The following is a 26,931-nucleotide window of genomic DNA, read 5'->3' as shown; positions in this document are numbered from 1 at the left end:
AAATACAAGAAAGATGAATCTAAAACTACTAGTGCGGAAAATAAGGATCAATCACATTTACATCAAAGAATCCACAAAAGGCTTAGGAATGCATGTCAATGAAAGTTGTGTAAAGGTAAGACTCAAAATGAAAGTGGCAGATATATCCCAAGATCCCCTTCTACAATCTGCACAACAGGAAAACTTATAGTTCTTCATCACAACAGAAGACTGGGTTTATTCCCTGGACAGGGTAAAGCCAAGGGTCTCTGATTACAGGACACCGAGACAGCTGGACTAAGTCAAAGTTGTATTCAGTACTGAGACCCATTCTCCCAGTCCTCTTTCATCACTTGGCAACCAAACTGCCAGCAGCTAGGTTTCAATCTCTAGTCATCAGAGTAGAAGATTCTTCTCTGGTGAATCTAATCAACTCATGAAAAGGACGTCATCAGAGGCACCACCAAAGAAAAAAAAAGTTCACTCAGCTATCACTACTTTGACAAATCCTATCCATATGCAGAAAATTTCCAATTTGCTCCTGATTTCAGTAAAATAATGAATAGTATAAAGGCTAAAAGAAAAGATTATCAAGTCAGGTTGCCTCAATTCAAATTCTAGTTCTGCTACTTAAATGTGTTACACTGGGCAAGTTATTTAAACACTGTGTACCTCAGTTTCCTCATCTGTCAGAGATACTACTAGTACTACTACTACTAATAATAATAATGTAACTAGCTCTTAAAGTCATTATAAGGATTAAATAAATAAAATAGATGAAGCACTTACAACAGTCTCTGATACATTCTAAGTATTATATAATGTTTGTTATTATATAATGTTTGTTATCTTATTAGTAGTGTTTCACTCTTACATATGAGCAGATGGCCAAGGACAATAAAAGATACGAAGAAAGTATCTAATATAAAAAATAAGAGACCAAACCAAAGAGAAAGAAACAGAGACTACACAAGAAAATTTTCAAAAAAATAAACCATAACTAGTACTTTCAGAGAAGTTAACAACAGAACATAGTGCATCCATGGAATAAGAACAGGAAGCCTTCATTTGGGGGAAGAGGGGGAAGAAATGAGAGGGATGTGCACCCAGACTAAGGTCTGAAAATAAAAATGATTACAGAAATGAAAATTGCAAGGCGGAAACTAAAGCTGAGGAATTTCCTATTAAAAGAGAGTATAAAAGAAAAAGAAATGTAAAGTCAGAGTAAAAAACATAAGAAAATTAAAAGATCCAGTCCAGAATATGCAATATCTAATTATCAGGAATTCTAGAAAGACAAAGTAGAGAAAACAAAAGGAAAGAAATCATCAACAAAATAATTCAAGAAATGTTCTAGAGACACCTGGGTGGCTCAGCCTGTTAGTGTCTAACTCTTAATTTCAGCTCAGGTCATAATCCCAGGGTCATGGATCGAGCCTCACATCAGGCTCTGTGCTGAGCATGGAGCCTGCTTAGATTCTCTCTCTCCCTCTGCCCTTCTCCCCTGTTTCATTGCTCTCTCTCTCTCTATCTCTCAAAAAAAAAAAAAAAAAGAAAGAAAAAGAAAAAAAAGAGAATTTCTAAACTAAAGGATACGATATCCAGATTTAATAGTTCCTCAAGTATCCAAGAAAATAGAAGAACAAACCCACACTAAGGCACAGTAGAGACAAGGAAAAGATCCTACAGGCTCCCAGAGAGATAAAATAGGTTTCGTACGAAGAATAAAGAATACAATCACATTAGAGTCTTCACAACAGCATTGCTGGAAGGTGAAAGGCAAGGGAACAATGCTTTTAAAATTATGAGGGAAAATGATTAGCAGATAGAATTCTAAAATCAGCCAAACCAACAAATAACTAATGTGTGGGAAGACTAAAGTCATATTCATACTTCAAAGTGTCAAAATTTTTATTTCCCATTCTATAGAGTAAACCAAGGGAATAAGACACAAGGAAGAAATGGGGTTAGAAAAGAAAATAGGTGATATAGCCAAAGTGAAAACCAAAGGAAATTCTCCCAGAATAGTGGTAAAATGAGTTCCCAAGCTATCTATAACACAAGAACAGAGAGCAACCCACCTAAATTAAAGCAGATCAGAAAGCTCCTGGGAGGACTCAAGCAAATCCAATTAATAGACTCTCTCATGTGTTTTACCATATCATGAGAGTAATTTTAAACAACTGTGGGAGAATTAAGAGTTGAATTAGTGGACTAAAACATTAACCAAATTAAAAAAAGAAAAAATAATACGTTGGACAGGAAAAGTAAACATTATAACAGTACTATATTTTTTAGCCATGAATACTATTTACATGGCAATAATAAACAATGAATAACTAACGGCACCAAAAATTATATTAAAATCATATCGGAAAGCTAAGAGAAAGAAGAAGCATGTGGTATGAAGTGTAGAGAGGGTGATGAAAGACAGCTAAAGCTTCATCTTCCATATTGGAAAGTTGCTGGGTATGAAACTGAAAAATGAAGAAGTAGCAATAATAAACATGTTTAGGGATATACTGGTAAACACTAAAATTATCAACCATATGTACTAAACATCTTGCTTCTAGAAAACAAGAAAAGGAGAGGCTAGAAGAGAAGAGCAGGCATAGGAGATGGTTATGTTTTCATAACAAGTATTTTACAACTTTAAACTGTGGGCACATATAACTGATTTCTTTAACAACAGTATTAGAAGACATCATGGCACAATGAACCAACCATCTATTATTTCTATCAAAATATTTGGAAAAATAAATTCAGGGAAAGTTACTTTTAACAAAACTATAAACAAAGGCATAAATGCTTTAAATTAGGATTTAACCAGTGAAAAAATTAAAATTTTTCATGTTAGTCTCCTTTATAACATTTATTCATTAACATTTATTGTAAGTGTTTATACAAAATGGAAAAGCGTACCTCAAACACCAGAGCTGGAAAAAAAGTCTAAGAGAAAAAAAACAAAACCCTTAGGTGAGTGACTCAAAAAGTACAATCTCTGGAGATCATCCAAATGATTCAATCATCCCAAAGTGTCCTACTAGTTGACACTGTCCACTTAGCACTTCAATCTCTAGCCCATCTGAAAAACTACTGGCTAACCAACATCCTCACAGTCACAGTATTTTTCCATTTGATCCTTTTTCATGCCATGTTTCCTAGAAGCAATAGACAAGTGATTTTTTTTTTACTATCCTGGGCAAACATAAATTGTTAAGAAGAAAGCAGAACAAAGGAAACACACACACACACACACACACACACACACACACACCTCTTAGTTAAGGTTAAAAATTAATAGCCACTAAGACTGAACTACCTTAAAGAGTCTAACCATCTAAGATCAGAATTTCAGGCTTATCTGTTCAAGGATATTATTTATTTACCTAATTTTCTGTAAGCACTTCTGAGGTAGTGTCGGGACAATTTTATCTACTTTTAACTCTCTGGTACCTTCAACTGAGCAGTTCCTAGCACATAGTAGGGTCTCAAAAAATATTTTTGAATCAGTGCTTTTGGAATAAACCACTAAATGAAAACAAATGAGTCGCTAATAGTTCCCACATGACTTCCCTTCCCCTTTTACTTCTCCAAGAAAAACATGTTGGAACTTGAGTGGTAGAGGATCAAGTTGCTAGCACTAAAACAGCTCTATGCATATTAAGGCATGAGTTTGAAGGCCTACATCTTAAAAGAAATTATACTGCTACACTCCTCTCTCTTAAGTGTCCAATTATTATTAGGATTAATAATAACTTTGACACTTCCCAGATGAAGCAGAATTACAAAATAATTGCTATACTATAAATACCACTGCCAATGGCAAAATATCGTCACAAGTTAAAAAAACTGAGATATTCACTACCTGAAAAACATTCTATTCATAAATGATCAGATAGGAAAACATCCCCAAAACAATTAATAGTTCTAGTAACTAAATATTTTCCTTTATGTAATTTTCATCTGTACTTAAATTTTTGTCTTTGCCAGCCTTCATTCAAGAAAATTTACATATCCCAGCAGGTAACAAGAAACAAAATTGCGAAACACTTAGACTCTCCAAATGCTTACCTATTTTCCAACTCTTTGGCTAATTCTTCTATTTTCCAACCTTTTTAGTTAACTCTTCTACCTCCTCTAACTCCTTCACAGCAATCTCCCTCAGCTGATGGATCTATGATCCTGTCTCATTATCTTCTCCTTGAAAGAGTGCATTCACTCTCATGATCTTAATGCTCCACTCAAATTTTCCAAAAATTAACCACCTCACTGGGTTCAGTCATATATTTCCAACCAAATAATAAATACTTTTGTATGGCTATTTTACTGTCAACTCAAAATTCTCACTGTATGAATTATACCCCTATCTGGCAAAATCTCCGCCCTCAATGAATATTAGTGGGTAGATATCACCTCTTCTCACATTTTAAAAGAGGACACAGTCCTCTAGATAGAAGGAAACAAGATTTAAGAAATACTACAGTCTCTTTCTCATCTTTACTTCTCTCCAAGAGAAAATAATCAAAATAAGTGACAGGAGGACATCCATAGGTGTCCTACTGGGTGAGATAATGTATAGAATTCCCACACACAGTACTGTGCATACACAGTACAAGCTCTTCGAGTTTCTCACTGGGAACTGTGTGCCCGTTAACATATTATTCCTCCAGTGCAGCTCCCATGAGTGAAGCTCATCAGAGAAAAACTTCATTTCCTTAGCATGAAGACATGTTTTTAGCTTGTGACTAGATGAGTAATAGGAATTCAGAAGAGAACTTGTGAGAGACCTCATTTCCACCTCAGTCCAAACCACATTTACATTAAACCTTTAATAATAAAAGCACTTTTCTGATTCCTATGACTTGGTTCTACTTCTCAACTGACTCAAATCTGGAGTGGTACAAGGCAACTGATAATGGCTCTCCCCAAGAACACCACCAATACCCAATTACCTAACTTCTGCCGAGAACTTAAGACAATTCACTGTAATTCACTGGATTCACAGTGCTGCCTATCCATACCCATTTTTTTCTCTCTTTAAGCCACTTCTTCTAATTCTCCAGAAACTATGTCAAAGATTCTCAATACTCCTCAAACTTCCAACCTTTTCACTCCTTTCTGTATTCAAAACACATGACCAATCCTCCTGCTAAAACAGAGGCATTTTAGAGAAGTTCCTTAACTTCTTTCTACCAAAACTATAGTTACCAGCATCTGTACCAAGCTATCCCACTTTCTTCTGCTCACACTGAAGGAGGAATCCCTCTGTGTTCTTAAAGCTAATTCCTCCATCTGTGTTTTCAGAGACTTGGCTCTCTCAATCGTTCTTTCTCTTAAATACTGAACTTCCTCCTCTTATTTGGCTCTTCCCAAAACACTGAAACATGCTCCAGTTCCTACATCTTTAAAAATGAACAAAACAAAAACAAAAGCAAAACCATCCTCAACTACACATTCTTTTCCAACCACAGACCTCTCCTTTTCACAGCTCAACTTCATAAGTGCTGTATTCTTACAGCCCATGCCTGCAAACAATTACCTCCTTTACACTAAATGCAAAAAGACACTTTCAATTCCTTGTCTTATTGAACACTAACAACATTTGACCAGTCTTTCCTTCTCAAAACACTCTCACCCCGTGGTTTACAAGACAACCATACTTCTTTTCCCTCTTTCTTCCTATTTCTCTGGCTGCTTCTTCTCAATCCCTTGTAGGTTCTTCTGCCTTCCAGTTAGATGATGGTGTTCCTAAATACTCCAACCTACCCCTTCTTTTTATCTCACTTCAGAAACACTCCTGGACTCACTTAAAATATAAGCTAAGAAATCTCTAGTTAAGATCCACCTCCTGAGCTCCAGACCCACATAAACAACAGACAATTGAATAGTCACTTTTCCAATTTGGCAGGCACCTCAAATTCAATACAACCAAAACTGAACTCAAGATCTCTCCATCAAAGTCAATTTACTGTTCCTCCAAAATACCTTCACCCAGTGATTGGTATTACCATCTACAAAACAGCTGGCCAAGACAAAATCTGCAGTCACCTTTGCCTCCTTTTCTCTCTCACCTCATACATCAAATCAATAACCAAATCCTACGTCCTAAACACCTCTAGAATCCATCTCCTCCACTCAGTATCCAAATCTTTACTCTAGTTAGAGCCCCATTATATTTCATCTGGCTTATACCATCAGCCTTCAAAACAGTTCTGTTTCCAATTTTCTCCTTTCTACTCATTCTCCACTCTGCTACCCAAGTGATCTTTTTAAATACTCACCTAGTTAAAACCTTTCAGTGGCGCCTTGTTACTTTACGAAGTCAAAATTCTTAGCAAGAAATTAATGAACCTTTGTGCCAAGCCCTGGACAGTGTATGACCCCTTCTTAATATAACATTACTCTCAGGAGCAAGAAACATAACAAGCTTTCATAACACGCAAAAGACAGAATCCTAGACAAAATGACAAGATGGAAGAATTCTTCCCAAAAGAAAGATCAAGGAGAAACCACAGCCAGGGATTTGCTCAAAATAGATAGAAGCAATATATCTGAACAAGAATTTACAACAACAGTCATAAGAATACTAGCTGGGCTTGAAAACAGCATAGAAAGACCTTGCTGCAGACAAACCATAGAAGAAACCCTTGCTGCAGAGATAAAAAAATCTAGAAACTAGTCAGGCCGAAATGAATGATCCTTTATAACCTAGTTTCTGCTACCATCCTCATCACTAATACATCCATACCCTGCAGTCATATAAGAATTTATATTTGAACCATGTGACTCTGGCCAAATCACCACACCTCTCTCGACCTCAGTGACCTCATATGTAAAATGAAAAAAATTATTACACGACTTCTAAGATACTGCATTGTAAGATCCTCTAAATATATTATTCTATGACTAAAATCAAATTCCTTTCTTTTCATAAAGAACTTCCTGAATGGGGCACCTGGGTGGCTCAGTCGGTTAAGCCTCCAACTTCAGCTCTGGTCATGATCTCACGGTTAACGAGTTCGTGCCCCATATTGGGCTCTCTGCTGTCATCACAGAGCCTGCTTTGGATCCTCTGTCCTAGTCTTGCTCTGCTCCTACCCCACTCGTGCATGGGCTCGCTCTCTCTCTCTCTCTCTCTCTCTCAAAAATAAACATTAAAAAAAAGATAAATTTGGGGCGCCTGGGTGGCGCAGTCGGTTAAGCGTCCGACTTCAGCCAGGTCACGATCTCGCAGTCTGTGGGTTCGAGCCCAGCGTCAGGCTCTGGGCTGATGGCTCAGAGCCTGGAGCCTGTTTCCGATTCTGTGTCTCCCTCTCTCTCTGCCCCTCGCCCGTTCATGCTCTGTCTCTCTCTGTCCCAAAAATAAATAAACGTTGAAAAAAAAAATAAATAAAAAAAAAAAAGATAAATTTTTTTAATGTTTATTCATTTTTTGAAAGGAGAGACATACAGAGAACATTGAGTAAGGGATTGGCAGAGAGAGAGGGAGACACAATCCGAACAGGCTCCAGACTCTGAGTTGTCAGCACAGAGCCTGACTCGGGGCTCAAACTCACGATCTGCAAGATCATGACTTGACCTGAATCTGTATACTCAACCGACTGAGCCACCCAGGTGCCCCATAAAAAAACAAAAACAAAAACAAAAAAAACCAAAAAATTTATTTTTAAGTTTCAACAAAAAAAAAGAAAGTTCTAAATATTTTCTATTCTGAATATGTCATTTTCAGTCAATAATATTACCATCATTCTTTAATCCATGCAAAATGCAGAAGCTAGGTGTCACCTTTTATTCTTTGCTTTACACCGTAGTCAAGTATGTTATTCAATCCTATATTAGTTTCTCCACTCTTCCTTTCCTTTCTCCTCTAGTGATCATCCCTGTGATTCAGATATCTACCACTATTTCTTGAAAATTATCAGAACTTACTAGTCATCCTGCTCTCCAATCCATTTATCACACTGGACAACTCCTTACAAAACAATGAAGTTTTAAACTCTAAGACTATCATCATGTCAATGTCAACTCCAAAGCTTTCAAACTAACAATGAAAAATCCATCTCTCTGAGGCATGAACTTTGGAGCCTCACTGATAAGCAAAGTAAGCACGAAGACAAAGCTGTGACTTGCATTGGCATTAATCATTAAAAGTAAAAATAAGGGGGCACCTGGGTGGCTCAGTCAGTTAAGCATCTGACTTCAGCTCAGGTCATAATCTCATGACTCATGAGTTCAAGCCCCACATCGGGATATGTGCTGACAGCTCAGAACCTGCACCCTGCTTCGGATTTCTCTCTCTCTCTCTCTCTCTCTCTCTCTCTCTCTCTGCCCCTCCCCTGCTCTTTCTCTCTCCTCTCTCTCTCAAAAATAAAAAACATTTAAAAAAAAAAAAAATTTTTAAAGTAAAAATAAGTTCTATAAAAAGCCTACAATTATATCACAATATTAAGGCATAAAAGGAAACACTATACAAGAAAAAATAGAGAAAAATATTATACAACAACACAGTAAAAACAGTGTTGACATTATCAGGTGCAGAAGATCACAAATTTAATGCTCTCTCCAATAAGAAAGTGTTTCACTTCTTTTATGGTTTCAAATGCTCTCATTTACATTTTTTTTCTGTTTATAGTGAAGTCCCATTTATCTGGATAGATATATTTACTAATCACATCTACCTGGAACATGGTTATTCTGATACAATATCCACAAAACTCTTCTGGATAGACAAGAGTGAAATTATAAACTTAGTGTTCAAATACTTTATTCATAAATAGCTTTAAACCCCTGTTAAGAATGTGTTTTTTCCTCTATTAGATCTAATTAGAGGCCCCCAGTGCTTCCCTGACCTCATTTATAACTCCCCCTAACCTACTCTGTTCTAGCTACATGGCCTCCCTGTCATATCCCTGCCCTAAAGCATCTGGTATTGTTGTTGTTATTGTTATTATTACTTTTGTTTTTTTTATAAAATCAGCTTATGGAAACCCACCACCAAGCATAAACCAAAGATCCTAACAATAAATTACATGTAACCCTTCCTTAGGACACAATTCTCAATTTATTTTTCATCATTCCCCTGCTTTCAAATTAATAAAGTTTTATCTCATCTGTAACTACTACCAAAAAGTATACTATTTTTATTTTGGCTATTTTTAAAGGGTATCCCATGACATATAAATTTGGCAGACAACTTTTTCACATATTATGTCACCAGTATTATTTCAGCTACCATTCATTTTTTAACTACCATAATATACCACAGTTTATTCGGTCACTTTCCAGTCAGTAGACATTTGAGTGTCTACTTTGTTATTGAGAACAGAACTGCTATGAACATTCTCCAAGACATCTACTTTTGTATATACACAGTATTTCTCTTGGGTATATGCCTACAAGTAAAATCACTGGGTTGTAAAGTTTGTCTAAATTTAACTTCACGGGATCATGAAAAATTATTTTCCAAATGGTTGCAGAAATTGTAGTTGTGGAGTAATGTATAAAAGTTCTGTGAATCCTCCCCCTTTCCAACACTTGGTTTTAAATGGTATCTCACTGTGTATACCTAATTTGATTTCCCCAATTATTAATGAAGTTGAAATCTCTTCATGATTATTTACCATATACTCTTTTGTGAAATACCTATTTTGTGAAATAGCTTTTTTGTCTGTGACTTTTGATTTATACAACTTTTAAAAAATATTCTTGATATTAATCATTGTCAGTTTGTATATTGCAAATATCCTCCATTTTATAACTTATTTTTTCACTTCCTTGAAGGTAGCTTTTGATGAACAAAAATTCTTAGTATGTTAACTCTATTAATTTATTCTTTTATAACTTTGCAATTTTTAGCCTTTGTTTTTAAATCCTTTACTATCCTTAGGTCTAAAAGATATACACCCATAGTTTCTACAAAGTTAATATTTTATTTTTGACACGTACTTAAACAATCTGCAATTTAACTTTTATATATGGTGGATGCAGAGATCCATTTTTTTTTGTCAATTTCATTTATTACATAGTAACTTCTTTCCTCACTAATCTGATATTCCATCATTGTCAGATACCAAAGCTCCATAAATAAGTGGATTTGTTTCTGGATGTAGAATTATTTCAGTAGAAATGAAGTCTTTGATATTCAGCCATTCTGCCCATGAACATGGTGTATCTTACAACTCAAATATACAGTGATTAAGTCTTTTTTAATGTCTACTAATAGAGTAGTACAATTTTCCCTAAAGAAGTCTTATATGTCTTTGCTGTTTATTACTAGATATTGATATCCCATGACACTATTTTAACGTCCTTTTAAAGTATGTTTGCTGTCACTGTTACAAAAAATGCAATTACTTTCTGTATACTAGTCTGTCTATATATATTCATCTTTGCAAAACTCTTACATCCAATAATTTACCTATATTCTTTTGACTTTACATGTAAGTGATCATACTGACTCCAGATAATACTTTCATTTCTTCCTTTCCAAATTTAACACCTCTAATTACTTTTTCTTATCTTAAAGCATTGGTTATGTCCTCCAACACAAGAGGCAAGGTGATTATATTTCCAAAGATAGGGACAAAAACATCTCGCAACTCACATATTCTTCTAAGACTAGAACATTCATACTTCTCCCAATGATGTGTAGAGTTTCTGTCCTTCCCCTTGAATCTATGTAGATAATTACAACTTCCACAACCAATACACAACACCAGAACTAACACTGTATAACTTCCCCAGATAGTGCATAAAAATGCACTGCATTTCTGCTCTAGTACTGTTTGCACTTAGAACCTAGCTGCCATGATGTGAAAAAGGCCAAACCACACTATCTGGACAGACCACATAGAGAAGCCATATGTAAATTTTCCAACTGACTGCCTGAGTCCCCAAACTACCAACTGATATCAAATCACCAGATATATGAACATACTTCCAGATGATCCCATCCCCTAGTCATCGTCTAGTGTTCAAGTCATACCACTGATGTATTACCAAGGGTGGATCAGTAACAAGCCTTCTTAGTCTGACTCTCAGAACCCATGAGCATAATAGCTGTTTTATGTCATTAAGTTTAACAGGACTTGTTACATAGCAATAATAACTAGAATGGGTGATAGATGAGTGGCAACCATGCCTATATCATTCCTGTTTTTAAAGGAAATGTTTTTAATATTTCCCCACTTTAAAAGCTATGTGCTGATGACTTTTTAATTATCCCAGTGGATTAAAGAATTTCCCTATTTTCCTAATTACTAAGCATTCTTACCATGAATTTACATTGATTATCAAATTTTTGTTATCTATTGAAGTTATCATGATTTTTCTCTTTTTAATCTACTGTCATCATTTACATTTATGGATCATATAATAGTAAACCCTTCTTGTATACCTGAAATAAACCCAACATGGCAATAGTGTCTGCCTTCTCTTACAAAGTTGGTTTCAATGTGCTAATATCTTATTTGAGATTTCTACATCTACAGTCATGAGAAAATTTTCATTTTTTAAAAGGTTTATTTATTTTGAGAGAGAGGCAGAGAATGAGAGAATCTCAAGCAGACTCTGCACTCAGCACAGAGCCAATGTGGGGCTAGATCTCACAACTGTGAGATCATGACCTGAACCAAAATCAAGAGTCAGATGTTTAACTAAGCCACCCAGTTGCCCCTGTAATTTTCATTTCTTGTAATGTCTTCATCTGTTTTAGAAACCAGGGTTATGGAGGGCTTTCAGAACTAGCTGGTGCAATACCCCTCTTCTATTAATTAAAATGATTGCAACAGATTGGAATAATGTATTTCTTAAAATTTTGGTAGAAACTTGCTTAGCAAACATCTGGGCCTGTTGCTTTCTTTGTGGGAAGATTCTATTTCTTATAATTATAGGATGATTCAGACTTTTAATTTCTCTCTCAATATTTTTCTAGAAATGTGACTAAGTTTAAAAAAAAACAGTTGACATATAGTTGCTAAGAATATTGTCATTATATTGTTTTTTACTGTGCTAAAATAAACATAAAATTTATTATCTTAACCATTTTAATTGTACAGTTCAGTACACTGTATAGCTTATACAATGCATAAAGAACATTCATACTGTTGTGCAATCACCACCATCCATCTCCAAAACACTTTTCATCTCACAAAACTGAAACTCTGCATGTTAAACAATAACTCCACATTCCCCTCCTCCCCAACCCCTGACAACCATTCCTCTACTTTCTGTCTCTATGATTATGACTCCTCTAAGTATCTCACATAATTGGAATAATATAGTATTTGCCTTGCTGTGACGGGTTATTTCACACAGCACAATGTCCTTAAAAGTTCTTCCATATTGTTGCACATGACAGAAATTCCTTCCTTTTTAAGGCTGAATAATAGTTTAATGTATACCACATTTTGTTTATCCATTCACCTCTCAATAGATATTTGGGTTGTTTCCATGTTTTAGCTATCATGAAAAATACTGCTATTAACATTGGTGTACTAATACCTGTTTAAGAACCTGCTTTTAATTCTTTTGGGTATTTCCCTTGAAGTGGAATTGCTGGATCACATGGTAATTCTAGTTTTACTTTTGAGGAACTACTGTACCATTTTACACAACAGCTGCGCCATTTTGCATTCCCAGTAACAGCACACAAGGGTTCCAATTTCTCTATATCCTCATCAACACTTACTATTTCTTCTATTGGATAGGGTTTTTTTTAATTTTTTTAAATGTTTTTATTTATTTTTGAGACAGAGAAAGACAGAGCATGAGCAGGGGAGAGACAGAGACAGAGCATGAGCAGATAGAGAGAGAGGGAGACACAGAATCCGAAGCAGGCTCCAGGCTCTGAGCTGTCGGCACAGAGCCTGATGCGGGGTTCGAACTCATGGACTATGAGATCATGACCTGAGCCGAAGTCAGACACTTAACTGACTGAGCCACCCAGGTGCCACTCATTATAGTTTTGATTTGTATTTCCCTAATGCAAATTAATGATTTTGACTATCTTTTCATAAGTTCATTTGCATACCTTCTTTGCAAAAATGTCTATTCAAATCCTTCACCCATTTTTTAATCTGGTGCTTTGTTTTCAGTTGTTGAGTTTTAGGAGCCCTCTATATATCCTGGATATTAATCCTTTATTTGCAATATTTCCTCCTATTTTTTAGGTTAACTTTTTACTGGTGACAGTTTATACCTGTTGATGCACAAACTTTTAAATATTTTCATCAAGTCTAATTTGTTTTTTTTTCTTGCTTATGCAAGACACCTTACTGTCATATCCAAGACACCATTGTTAAATCCAATGTCAAAGTTTTGCCCTCTTTTTTTAAACTTTTTTTAGTTTTAGGTCTTACACTAGATCAAGGGTCCATTAGGAATTAATTTGTGTATATACTATTAGTAAAGATTCCAACTTCATTCTGTTGTATGTGGATATCTACTTTTCCCAGAACTACTTGTTGAAAACACTCTTTTGTCCATTAAATGATCTTGGTACCTCTACCAAACATCATTTCACCATATATGGGAAGGTTTATTTCTGGGCTTTCTATTCTATTCCACAGATTTATATACCTGTCTTTATCCAGTACCACACTATTTTGATTGCTTAGTTTATAGTAAGTTTTTAAATTAAAAAATGTGAGTCATCCAGCTTTGTTCTATTTTTCAGGTTTATTTTGGCTATTCAGCGTCCCTTGAGATTCCATATAAATTTTAGGATGGTTTATCTATTTGTGCAAAAAATATCAGTGGGATTTTGATAGAGATTGCATTAAATCTGTACATCATTTAGGATTAGTATTGACATGTTAAGAATCTTAAATTTTCCAATCCATGAACATGGGATGCCTTTCCATTTATTTATGTCGTCTTTCTTTCAGAAATGTTTTATAGTTTTAATTATATAAGCCTTCAATCCTTAGTTAACTCCTAAGTAAGTATCTTATTCTTTTTTGGTGCTACTGTAAATTGAACTGTTTTCTTAATTTCCTTTTCAGATTGTTCATTGTTACTGTATAGAAATGCAACTGGTTTTTGTGTATTGACTCTGTATCCAGCTGCTTCACTGAATTCATTTATTAGTTCCAACAATTTGTGTGTGTGTGTGTAATTTCAGGGTTTTCCACATATAATATCATATCATCTGTGAACAAAAACAATTTTACTTCTTCCTTTTGATTAACATGGCTTTTATTTCTCATTATCTTTTTAATCTCGATTTAGCCATGACTATATGTCTTTTTTAGTTTAAATATACTAAGTTCTATGTATGTACACAAAGTGTATTATTCAGATCTGCATCCTTGCTGATTTTTTTTTTACCTTTATCGATGGTCAGTTAAAATTTTTCACTATAATAGTACCACTTTCTCTCTACATAACTACCCATTTTTTGCTGTATATTTGATGCTATATTTTCTTTATAAAGTTAACTTTTTACCATTATAAAATGACCAAGCCCTAACATGATTTTTAAGTTGATTTTGGATAATATTAATACAAGTAGCCAGCTTTTTTTTTTTTAATGCTTTAAGACTGCATGGACTATCCTTTCTACCTAGAATACTCTTTCCTATCGCTTCTCGGCCTTTTGGCTAAGATCAAGTGTAGAATACTCTTTCCTCAGACAACTATTTGCCTTTCTTACCTCCCAGGTCTTGGTTCGAGTATCATTTCCACTGAAACTATCCGATGTTAAATGATAAAACCTTCCCCTCAGCATTCCTGATTCCTCCTTCCTTGCACAGCACTCACCACTTTTTCACATATTTACTGAATTATAATTATTGTTTGCCTCCCACATACACGGTAAACAGAACCTCCACAAGAACAAGAATTGTTACCAGTTTGGTCACCAATTTATCTCCAGCACCTAGAAGTAACTGGCATAGAGGTGGTGCTCAATGTATTTCTGTTGAATAAATAAGACTCTCAACCTCAAAGATCACCAGGGAAATGTAAATGTTAAAACAATGGAATGCTACTGCTACTTCATAGCCACTGAACACAAAAAAAGTTAAAAGTACACAATAACAATCCAAATGTCCATCATGAAGCTCTCCACTACATACCCAAAAGAAAGACATGGTAAAAATCCCATGTGCATATGAAAAGAATGTATATTCTGAAACTACTGGGTACAGTGGTCTACAAATGTAGCAGTCTACAAATGTCACCTAGGTCACATTGGTGAAAGTGTTCAAGTTTTTTATACCTCTTCTCTCTACTTGTAACAAATAGTAAGAGAGAAAAACTTCAACTACCATTGCAAATATGTCTTTTTGTCCTACACAATCACGTTTTCCTTCATGTATTTTGAAGCTCTGTTATTAGGTGCATATGTATTTAAGATTTTTAACATTTAAAGGAAACCCTATGCAGATTTCTTAAGTTACTTCTATGCAACTCCCTCTCCAGTACCCTGCCTGCAAATTCCGACTGCATCAGTTGGAATTCTAACCTCTGTTTCCTTTACCCTAGTTGGTATCCATTGCTTAGGTCAGGGAAAACTTCCTATGCCTCCTATTTCTGAAGGACCATAGCCCTGTGCTGTCTCTTGTTGAATGCCTAAAAATAGTTGCTTCATTATTTTGTCCAGTATTATAGTCATTTGAAGTAAGATGATAATCCAAGGTGTGCTGTTTCGAAGGGGCACATGCACCCCAAGTTTATAGCAGCACTATCAACAATAGCCAAAGTATTGAAAGAGCCCAAATGTCCATCGTGGATGAATGGATAAAGAAGATGTGGTATATATACATACAATGGACTATTACTCCACAATCGAAGAGAATGAAATCCTTCCATTTGCAACTATGTGGATGGAACTAGAGAGTATTATGCTAAGCGAAATTAGTCAGAGAAAGACAAAGATCATATGACTTCACCCATGTATGGAATTTAAGATACAAAACAGATTAACATATGGGAAGAGAAGCAAAAATGATATAAAACCAGGAAGGGGGACAAAACATAAGAGACTTTTTTAATTTTTTTCTAATGTTTATTTATTTTTGAGAGAGACACAGAATACAAACAGGGGAGGGGCAGAGAGAGAGGGAGACACAGAATCTGAAGCAGGTACCAGGCTCTGAGCTGTCAGCACAGAGCCCGACACAGGGCTCAAACCCACAAGCTGTGAGATCATGACCTGAGCCAAAGTCAGAAGCTTAACTGACTGAGCTACCCAGGCACCTCAAGAGACTCTTAAATATAGAGAACAAACTGAGGGTTACTGAAGGGGTTGTGGGTGGGGGGTTGGGCTAAATAGGTAAGGGAAATTAAGGAAGGCACTTGGGATGACCACTGGGTGTTATACATAGGGATAAATCACTGGAATCTACTCCTGAAATCATTATTGCACTATATGTTAACTAACTTGGATGTAATTAAAAATTAAAAAAGTAAAAATATAGTAAGATGGTAATCCAATCTGTATTACGCCATCATGACCAAATCCAGAGGTTCTTTATTTTTGTACTTCTATTGTTCAGACTGTTTTCCTATTGTTATAATAAATATTTTTTGCCTATATGTGTATGTATACACACACACACACACACACACACACAGATGCATACAGAGAGAGAGACACAGAGACAGAGAGAATTATTTTTTTTTTTAATGTGGTAAAATGTTAACATTAGGGAAATCTGGGTGAAGAGTATACAGGAATTATTTGGACTATGTGTAACTTTTCCATATGTCTGAAATCATTTCAAAAAAAGAAAAGAAAAGGAAATACAATGCCATAATAAAAGCTACAGACTAGGAAAAAATATCTACAAACCACGTATCTGCTGACAAAGGACTCAAGTCCACATAAAGAACTCTCAAAACTCAATGGTAAAACAAAACAAAACAAAACAAAATCCAATTAGAAAATGGATAAATGGATAAAATATAAACATTTCACCAAAGAGGATACACACAGAGAATGACAATTAAGCAAATTATAAGACATTCAGTATCACTAGTTATTAGAGTAATGTAAATTAAGAAAACAGTGCAATATCACTACACACCTATTAGAACGGTTAAATTAAAAGCAGTGACAATACCAAATGATGGCAAAAATGTAGAGAAAAAATCTTTCAAACACTGATGGTGCAAATATAAAATGGTACAGCCACTCTGAAAAATGTATTTGTCAGTTACTTTAAAAGTTAAACAATACTTACCATAAGATCTAGCAATAGACCTTCTGGGGATTTTCTCAGAAAAAGGAAAACTTAACATCCACACAAATATCTGTACGTAATTGTTCATAGCTTTATTTTTAATGGCCAAAAACTGGAAACAACCAAAATGTCCTAAAATAATAACAAACTGTGCCACATCCACACCACTGAAGTATTAGTCAGCATTAAAAAGGAAAAAAAAAAAGAAAAAGGAAAAAAAAAAACTATCAAAACACGCAATGAGTTGAATGGATGTCAAAGGCATTATACTGAGTGAAAAAAAAAGCCAATCTCAAAAGGTCACATACTGTTAATTCCATTTATATAACAATCTCAGAATGACAAAGTTGTAAATATGGAGAACAAATGAGTGGTTTCTAGAAGTTAAAGAATGATGGAGAGGGAGGGAGTAGGAGTGACTATAAAAGGGTAGTACAAAGGAGATCTTATTGATGATGGAACAGTTCTGTATTTTGATTTAGTAATGGTTACACAAATGTACAGATGCAATAAAATGACACAAAACTATACACACAATTGTTATCAATATCAGTTTCCTGGTTGTGATATTGTACTGTAGTTACACGAAATGAAACCACTTGGGAAACTGGAAGGTAAGTAATAAGCAGGACTTCTCTGTATTATCTTTGCAAATTCTTATAAATCTATAGTTATTTTAAAATAAAAAGGTTTTCTTTTACTTATACATACGTACGTTCAAAAAGTATGTAAAAATGAAACTTAAATATTTCTCTTTTAAAATGTTTCGAGGGGCACCTGGCTGGCTCAGTTGGCTGAGCATTTGATTTCAGCTCAGGTCATGGATCTTGTGGATCTTGAGTTCAAGCCCCACAATGGGATCCCTGCTTTCAGCCTGTCAGCGCAGAACCGGCTTCGGATCTTCCATCCCCCTCTCTCTGCCCCTCCCCATTTGTTCTCTCCCAAAAATAAATGAACATTTTTTTTTAAAAGCATTTAAAATGTTTTGGCTTACAATGCATTTTCCTTTGAATTAGTTTGTCAATTTATTACATATCTGCCTTAGTTTCATAATGCATTAATTTAGTATATTTTAGAAACCCTAACATCAATGACCTGAAGAAAAAGAGGTATGTCCAATTTATGGTATAAATACAATTTATGTCACTCTTCTTTATAGAGGGTGACAACAATTATAAGACAAACAAGGAAAGGAAGGAGAAAGGAAGAAATAAATGACTCAAGAGACAAATAAATCAACAAAGCTAGACCAAGAAATGATCCAGATGACAAGAACTTAAAAAAAAAAAAGCAACTGTGCATAATATAAGAATATAATGCAAAGTTAGAAAACATATGTAAATGGATATCAACAGACAGATGGAAACTACCAAAAAAAAAAAAAAAAAGGAAATTGTAAATGCTGATGATTAAAAACACACTATCAGAGCGGGAAATTCGTTTTGGGCTTATCATGACTCTACAGAATAAGGAGAAAAAAATCAGTAAACTTCAAAATAAATCAAAAGAAATTACCCAAATTAAAATACATACAAACACACAGTGACATTAAGCTTATAAATGTAATTTTATACTGTCACTCATGGTATCTATATTATATAAAAGAATACAACCAAACAGAAACACTCTTCCACAGAAAACTGCCTCTACCTAATATATATTTATATAAAATAAGGGAAATAAGTTAATGACTACAAAAAATATTAATTTCTATGAATTATGTAACAATAAAAGTACATAAGAAATTTAATGAGTCATAACTAATAACAATGTTTTAAAAGTCAATGGAAATACCACTCTGCCTAATGAGAAGGATCTCTTAAAATTATAGTGGATTTAACATCTGAAAGTAATTCTTCTTGACACCATCAGGAAAACAGGTGCCAGCACCAAACAATCACAAGGAAAGGAAGAGTATTTCCATTCCTGCTTTATTCAAAAAATAATTCAACAACATTATTAATTACATTCATTTGACAGAGTAAATCAACTAACTCTAGATATTCTCAGATCTAACAAAACATTACACATGCTCAAATGTTTATTTGATCTTAATAAAAGTGTATTATTTCGAAGAGCAAAGTACAACAAAGCCTAATGAAATAAATTATTTCTAATGACCATTTTAGATATTCTTCCCTGAGTCTTCATTGATCATCAAAAAAGACCATAGTGTGTCACTGAAATGAAATGATACTCAGAAGATCTGATTTTCCTTTATCATTAGAGATGATAAAGGATACTATATTTAAAATCAATAGTAAATTTTACCAACATATGTACATAAATGACACTACTTCTAACATTAGTAACAAAGAAGAAAACAGTTACTTGCAACCATTAAATTTATTTTAAAATGACCTAGTCCACTTAAAACCAACTCACACTGTTGTCTAAAATGTCTTTTACCAGGACACCAAATGGGATTTGCATCCTGCCAAAAGATTAAAACTCAAATTCATATGTTACTGTACTTTGTTTTCCTCCTTTTCTTTTTTTTTAATGCTATGAAGCACTATAACTCAAACTGAACGGTAGAACAGGAGCTGAACTGATAAATTAGAACTTAACTGATAAATTAGAACTGATAAATTAGCCATTACTATAATGATGTTGCTGCCAGCATTCTACCCTTCATCAGTTTTACTCTCTCCAGATGTTTCATATTCATTTATAATTTGAATCAGTTAAATATAGACCCATGTGTTCTTCCACAGACTTCAATGCTGACATCCACCAGAAATATTCTCAGGCCTTTAAAAATAAAAATGTCATCAATTGTATACACCATTTAAGCCTGTATCAGATTTAAAATGGCCAATCTATGGCATGCCTTGAATGAGGTCCATGATGGCTTTGACTACTAGTATGTGACAGAAATGACACTGTACCATTTTCTAGGCTTAGACCTTAAGAAATTGATGGCTTTCACTTCCTGTACTTTGGAAAACTTGCTCTGGATGATGCTTCTCCACAGAAGAAATTTTACTATCCTAAGACTACTATGTTGTAAAGTAACCCAAAATAGCCATGTGGAGAGACCACATCAAGAGAAAAACACCTAATGAATCTCCCACTCTTCCAGAAATGGCAGCCTCAGTGCTAGAGGACACAACAGTACACAGCCATCAAAATCCTTCCCAAATTCCCGACCCACAAAATTGTGAGCAAAATAAAATAGTTGTTTAAGCAACTAAGTTTTGGGAGTTCTGTGCTGAACGACAGACAACAAACCAAAACTACAATTTAATTTTATGTACAAATAAACTCACTATGACAATAGAGAAGACAGCAGACTACCTGTTTATAGTATAATAATGAAACTTTTAGAGACTTTTAAATTATCAACTTAGTATCTACAGTACAAATTTCTTTGTCTTCCATTAAATAACTCATAAATTAATCATGAAAGAAACATATATGCCCCAATGCTTTTGATTCTTACTGTGTGAAGGAAAGTGTCAAGGCTACTAAGACATGACCCTATACCTATCCTCCCATGAGTTGACTATACACTAGTAAGAATCAGTTGTTTTGCTCTAAACATATTTAATCCAATTTATTTGCTAATATAATTATATGATTAAATATTTTAAAATCTATAAGACCTGGAAGTCATCATTTCCCTGAGTAAGTTGAACATTTCATAACAATTTGATAAAGTCTAGTTGCTTTTTAAAAAATATTTTCAAGAAGTAAGACTAGAAAATTTAGAACAGTAACCACTGGGACTATTTTTCAACTGTCTCATCATACCTAAAAGGAAAATGAAACTAGATATTGAAGATAATGGTGATAGATGTGATTTAAGAAAGGCCATGATTAATTTCAATCAGGAGACCTATGTTCATAGAAAAGATGTGGGCTTAATATCAAAACACTGGGTTATAAATATATACTATGTTTTAAGGTATATACATAACATTTTTATGACTAACCACTCTAGCCAAAAATTTTATAAGCAATATCCAATCGTTGGATAAAGGAGATTGTAATATAAGCTCTTTTTGTTCTTTAAATATTTATTTATTTTTGAGAAAAAGACAGAGACAGAGTGCAAGCAGGGAGGGGCAGAGAGAGAGGGAGACAACAATCTGAAGCAGGCTCCAGGCTCTGAGCTGTCAGCACAGAGCGATACAGGGCTCAAACTCAGGAGCCTTCAAGCCCTGTGATCATGACCTGAGCCGAAGTTGGCCACTTAACCAACTGAGCCACCCAGGCACCCCTATGCTTTTTTTCTTTTTTCCCTATGTTCTTTTTAGAAAACGTTGTTTTTTTTTTTTTTTTTAATTAAGAAATAAGGATGAAGTTTCAGTTTTGCAAGATGCAAACAGATCTGTGGACGGATGGTGGTGATGATAACACCACGTGATTACACTTAATGCCACTGAACTGTATACTTTAAAATGGTGAAGACAGTAAATTTATCTTATGTGTCAGACTAAAGCAACAGACTTAATAATAAAAAAAAAAAATCAAAAACATGTTGGGTGACAAGCCAGTCACCAAGAGTACATACTGTGTAATTCCATTTATATGAAGTTCAATAACAGGTAAAACTAACCTATGAAAAAGAAATCAGAAGAGTGGATCAGAGGATGGGGTAAAATGGTCTATAGAGAGAGCATAAGGTCAACGAAAGAACTTTCTGGGAAATGGAAATATTTCCTATCTTGATTGGAGTATATAGTACACAGTTATATATATGTCAAACACAATGAATTCTACACCCCCCATCTGTACATTTCACAATATATGTAAATTCCACATTCGTTTTTTAAATGGGGAGGTGGGGAGCAGAAAAAGACTGAAGAAGTTAGTCTAGAAATTAATTCATGAGAATTATCCTCTGAAACAATATATGTAATGGTATTTTTTAGCCACCAGAATTATTAACCAGAACGGCTTATTGAAAGGTAAATTGCCAGCTGGTAACAGAGAAGGATACGCTACAATTTCTGACTCGTCAACTATAACGGTTTTAAAGGTAAATAAAACATCACCATCTTGATTACTTAAACTAAAACAAGATATCTAGAAGGACTAAAACACTTTTAACTTCCCTCAGACTAGCCCTGTTTTCCCATCTGCCTAATCCTCATTCCCTCCAATTCAAGCCAATCCAATTTAACTCAACTGCCCACTACACTTATCTGTGTAAATTATGTGAGCAGCTAAGTGTAACAGAATACAAAGATGAATATATAGTAAACTCAATCCTCAAGGCATTTATAATCAAATAGATGGCACTGCACAAGTAGGTAATAACTACAAGGAAAGACTTTGTGGTACCTGCCATATTCCAATTGAAACCCTGTCCACTTCAGACCACTAATTTGAAAGGTGAATTTTTTTTTTTTTTAAGGAAAGGCAAACAGCAACGAGTGGTTCATGCTGCACATTTATCCCCTACTCCTCCCTTTTTATTACCAGTGAAGGAAAAATCCCGTAGTATCTCTGCTTCCAAGACATTTGAGAATGCAAATACAAAGGGTTTCCTGTAGTCTTTAGAAGATAGAAAAGTACTGCGTGTTACACGAAGTGATGAATCACTAAACACTACACCTGAAACCAATTTTACCATATATGTTAACTAATTAGAATTTAAATAAAAACTTGAAATCAAGAAAACAAAATAAAGTTCATGGCTACAATTCTGAGTGGATGAGTAAAACTATTCACCATATTTCTAATAAAAGATACTCAGTTTGACTCAAACCATTGACCATCAATGTTCCTGGCTATATGAGTAATCAGATTTTAGACTTTTCTGGAGTGAATTATTCTGCTTTAAAAACCGAAACTCTAAAACTAGAATTATGAAGTGACAGAAAACATCACAATCTGAATTCTACTTACACAAAACCACACAGTTTTCTATGCCAAATTCCTAATTTACAGCTGGGAAAATCACCATTGAAGATAGCCGAGCCTAAATCAGATTCACTCAACATAAAACCAGATGTAGACCTCAAATTACATGTGACATCTCCAGCCACTCATATAAATAAGAATAATGCAAGCTGAAAGACAATAAATTCACCTAGACCCTTGTACACCGGCCACTCTACTAGCAGCACAATATTCCTTTCCTAAAATTCTCAAATAAATTAGAAGAAAAGAAGAAAACATATATATCTTCATTTAAGTATAATTATAAATGTGAAACTAATTTCAATTCTTCTAGGACAATTCCTTGAAGCAAAACAAGATATTCTAGATCTTGAAATACACCTGTCATTTTAAAAATATAAAGAAAAAACCCACCAGACTTTTAGGATACCAAGTCTTACACGTCACCTCAGAACTCCTCCCCAAACAACGTGTCATAAGTGGACAGAAACAAACTGTACAAGATATTTCTTTAGTTGTTTGCTTCATCAGCTATTGATTTCCCCACCATAAATTAACAAAACCAATGTAATTCAACAGGAGTCTGCCCGTAAGTAAAATCCCTTTATATTATTTGGCTTCAAAAGTTTGTACCCTATGGAAAATCCATTTGAAATTTTACCTGGCATGTACATGCTAAAATATTTTGTTTGTCATTTGAAGCCACACCAGATTCCAACCCACAGAGACAAGATTTCCAATTTATTTCTCACAACCCACTATTCAAAACCCAAACTTACAATACAGAAAGGCATTGCTAAAATTCTGTAGTAGTAGTAGTAGTAGTAGTAAAGCCAATTAATTACCATAGATCTCTATTTTTAGGGAATTTCTTAAAGCTTCTAAAATCCATATATAGCATTTCAATATCTAAATTAAGTACTTAGTACTTAATTAAGTACTTAAGTACTTAGCCACTTAAGTGGCTTAGTCAGTTGAGTGTCTGACTCTTGATCCCAGGGTCATGGGATCGAGCCCCACATCAGGCTCTATGCTGAGCATGGAGCCTGCTTGAAATTTTTCTCTCTTGCTCTGACCCTCTCCCCTGCTCTCATGAGCACTCATGTTCTCTCTAAAATAAAGTAAATAAATTAAAAAAAAAAAAATATACTCAAATATACGAGGCTCACCTTGGAACTCTAACGTAAGAGTTCTTTCTAGGTTAGAAATCAAACCTAACTTAGCTCAAGCACTATAAATTGAATAAATAATAACATGATTTCTTAAAAAGAACATGGTATCAAATACAATTATTGTACAGTTTATCAAAAGTATACATCAGGGGCGCCTGGGTGGCTTGGTCGGTTAAGCGTCCAACTTCGGCTCAGGTCATGATCTCACGGTCCGTGGGTTCGAGCCCGCGTCGGGCTCTGTGCTGACAGCTCAGAGCCTGGAGCCTGTTTCAGATTCTGTGTCTCCCTCTCTCTGTGACCCTCCCCCGTTCATGCTCTGTCTCTCTCTGTCTCAAAAATAAATAAACGTTAAAAAAAAAAAACATACATCATATTAATTTATAGAAATTAGACTCTCCTGCTTCCTTATAGACACCTATTCCATGTGACTTCAAAAATTAAGCTTGTTGGGTGCCTGGGTGGCTCAGTCAGGTAAGAGACAGATTCTTGATTTCAGCTCAGGTCATAATTTCACAGTTTCATGAGTTTGAGCCCTACATAGGACTCTATGCACCAACCACGTGAAGCCTGCTTGGGATTCTCCCTCTCTCCCTCTCTCTTCCCCTCTCCCACTCATGCTCTCTCTGTCTCTCTTAAAATAAATAAATAAAATAAAAAAAATTAAGATTGTTACAAAACATCACATAGTGCTGATATGCTACAAACTCCACATTTCAGAAACATCAAAATCTGGTATCCAGTTTTTCCCATAATGGTAAATACCACCAATGAATCAATATTATGTCCCCCACCACTATTCAAAATGCAAACCATGCAGCTGCAACCGTCATATTGGATCAAAGTTTTTAATACTACCAAAAAACAATAGGCAAAACTATCACTCAAAATATTTGGAAGATGAAACAATATGAGTTAAAGTTTTCTCCGTTACGCAGAGACATCTGAAAACTCTTTTTGTTTTAACTTAAAAAATGCTTCCTAAAATACACTGGTCAATTTCCCTGTCTTAGAAAATAAAGTACAGAGAATCATCACATTACATGTATCCTTTACACATGAATGGCTGTTCAGGGAGTAGAATGGATATATTCGAAGAATGAACTGAGACTTTCATTTTCTCTTTCCACCTTTCACCCTCACCACTACCATGTACTGTTGAAATAATACATGTTGTTAAAGACTTATTTCAGAGAAGAATGAAGAGATATTGAAAAAAACTACAAAAGTTTAGCCTTCATAAAAAGTCAACAAAGAAACAATAGCTATCTTCAAATGTATTAAAACAGAACTCTTAGATAACAAAATGAAAACCCCTTGTACTATAAGGCACATAGTAAGTGGCATCTCTTAATTTTGCCAACCCAACACCCTTCCCTCCAAGCTTCTCCTAGCCATAACGGTGGGCAATTTGCTCAAACTGAACTAAATAAAATAACACAATTAATAATTAGTCCTAAGGATAGGAAACTATAGCTCAATCAATCAATCTTTCCTTGGGATGTTTCCAACTAGATATAGAAGGGAGAAAGTCCCTTCCCTTTCTGTTCACAAAACTCTCTTTATCTACTAAGTTATGAACTCCACCACCTTATCTTACTTCCTCAGCATGCACGTTCAGTCCCACTTTAAAAATTTTGCCTAAGCTATTCCCTGGAATGCTCTTCTTCATGATATTTACAGAGCTAGTTATTTGTTTTGATTCAGATCTCAGCTTTAACATTCCCTCTGGACAAAGGCTTTCTTAAGCAGTCACTTAATCACTGTCACATCATCTTACTTTAATTCTCTACATAGCACTTATCACTTAAATATACTTCTTTTTAATACTCATTGCTGTATCTTCAATACCTTGAATAGTGCCTGGCACAGACTACATTCTCCATTCGGAATCTGTTCAATAAACAAATGAAAGCTGTAAAGGCTCAAGCCCAAAACTAGCAACCATGGCCCTAGCCCCAGAGAGAAGCTGGTCTGAAAGAGTGAAGCAATTAAGAAGAAAAACAAAGCAAATCTCCTGAAGGCATATGAATCTTTTCAGTCATCCCAAAGACCAGCTCCAACCCTACCCATAACAGAGTCTGATTACGTAGATCAGACGTCTTTAAGATGGTGTGCACATACCACCCTGAGGAGGAGCAGGAGACAAGCAAGATGATCCATCAGAATGTAAGAAATACTCCATCTAAAATAAAATACACGTATTTTATATTATCTTTGGCAAAGTACTATATTTGTGTCTGTTTTATAATGTACGTATGACTATAGTCATACACACATGCATACACACACACAATGAGTAGATAAACACACCAATATTGGACGTATACCTGATACCTGATAGAGGTAAATAATCAAAAAAGTCTGGAGAATATCAATGTCAAACTTGTTTTTCTTAGGCTGGAGTGTTTCAGGTTTATTTCATTTCTAACCAAGAGATTTTTGAAACGTACTTAAAACATATTTGGTGCTCAAATATTTGCACAATGCTGAATGCGCAGACTAATGATGGCTCCAGAGAACAGACAAATGAAAGCCAAAAGCAAAGAGATTTAAAATCTACATAAAATTAAAATTCTAAAATTTAGACCCGGCTAAAAGTAATCACCACCTCTCCAATTATAAATGTGCCACTACAGGGTGGGTTCAAGTAGAAGCCTGCTGACCATTAGTAAAGGATACTTAGACATGATTTCAGCACTTGCAAGGCAGTCTATGTAACAAATTTAACTGAGTGATAT

General features: G+C 34.8%; 1 protein-coding gene across 5 annotated transcripts in view; it reads right to left on the bottom strand.

Annotated features, from left to right (window-relative positions):
- CCDC91 (coiled-coil domain containing 91) overlaps positions 1-26,931 on the bottom strand; it is a 355,118-nt gene that overhangs the window by 277,875 nt on the left and 50,312 nt on the right. The window contains exons 3-4 of one of the 5 annotated variants that reach the window (XM_030322073.1): positions 26,315-26,375; positions 2,902-2,928 (exon numbers count right to left, since the gene is read on the bottom strand). The exons of the other annotated variants lie outside the window; for them this stretch is intronic. The gene's annotated coding sequence lies outside the window, so the exon portion shown is untranslated. The remainder of the gene's footprint in view (positions 1-2,901; positions 2,929-26,314; positions 26,376-26,931) is intronic. 5 annotated transcript variants of the gene reach the window in all.

This window comes from Lynx canadensis, chromosome B4 (genome assembly GCF_007474595.2).
Source record: "Lynx canadensis isolate LIC74 chromosome B4, mLynCan4.pri.v2, whole genome shotgun sequence".
Classification (NCBI taxonomy): Eukaryota; Metazoa; Chordata; class Mammalia; order Carnivora; family Felidae; genus Lynx; species Lynx canadensis.
The sequence above is the reverse complement of the archived record's forward strand: the minus strand, read 5'-3'. Positions and strand labels throughout refer to the sequence as shown.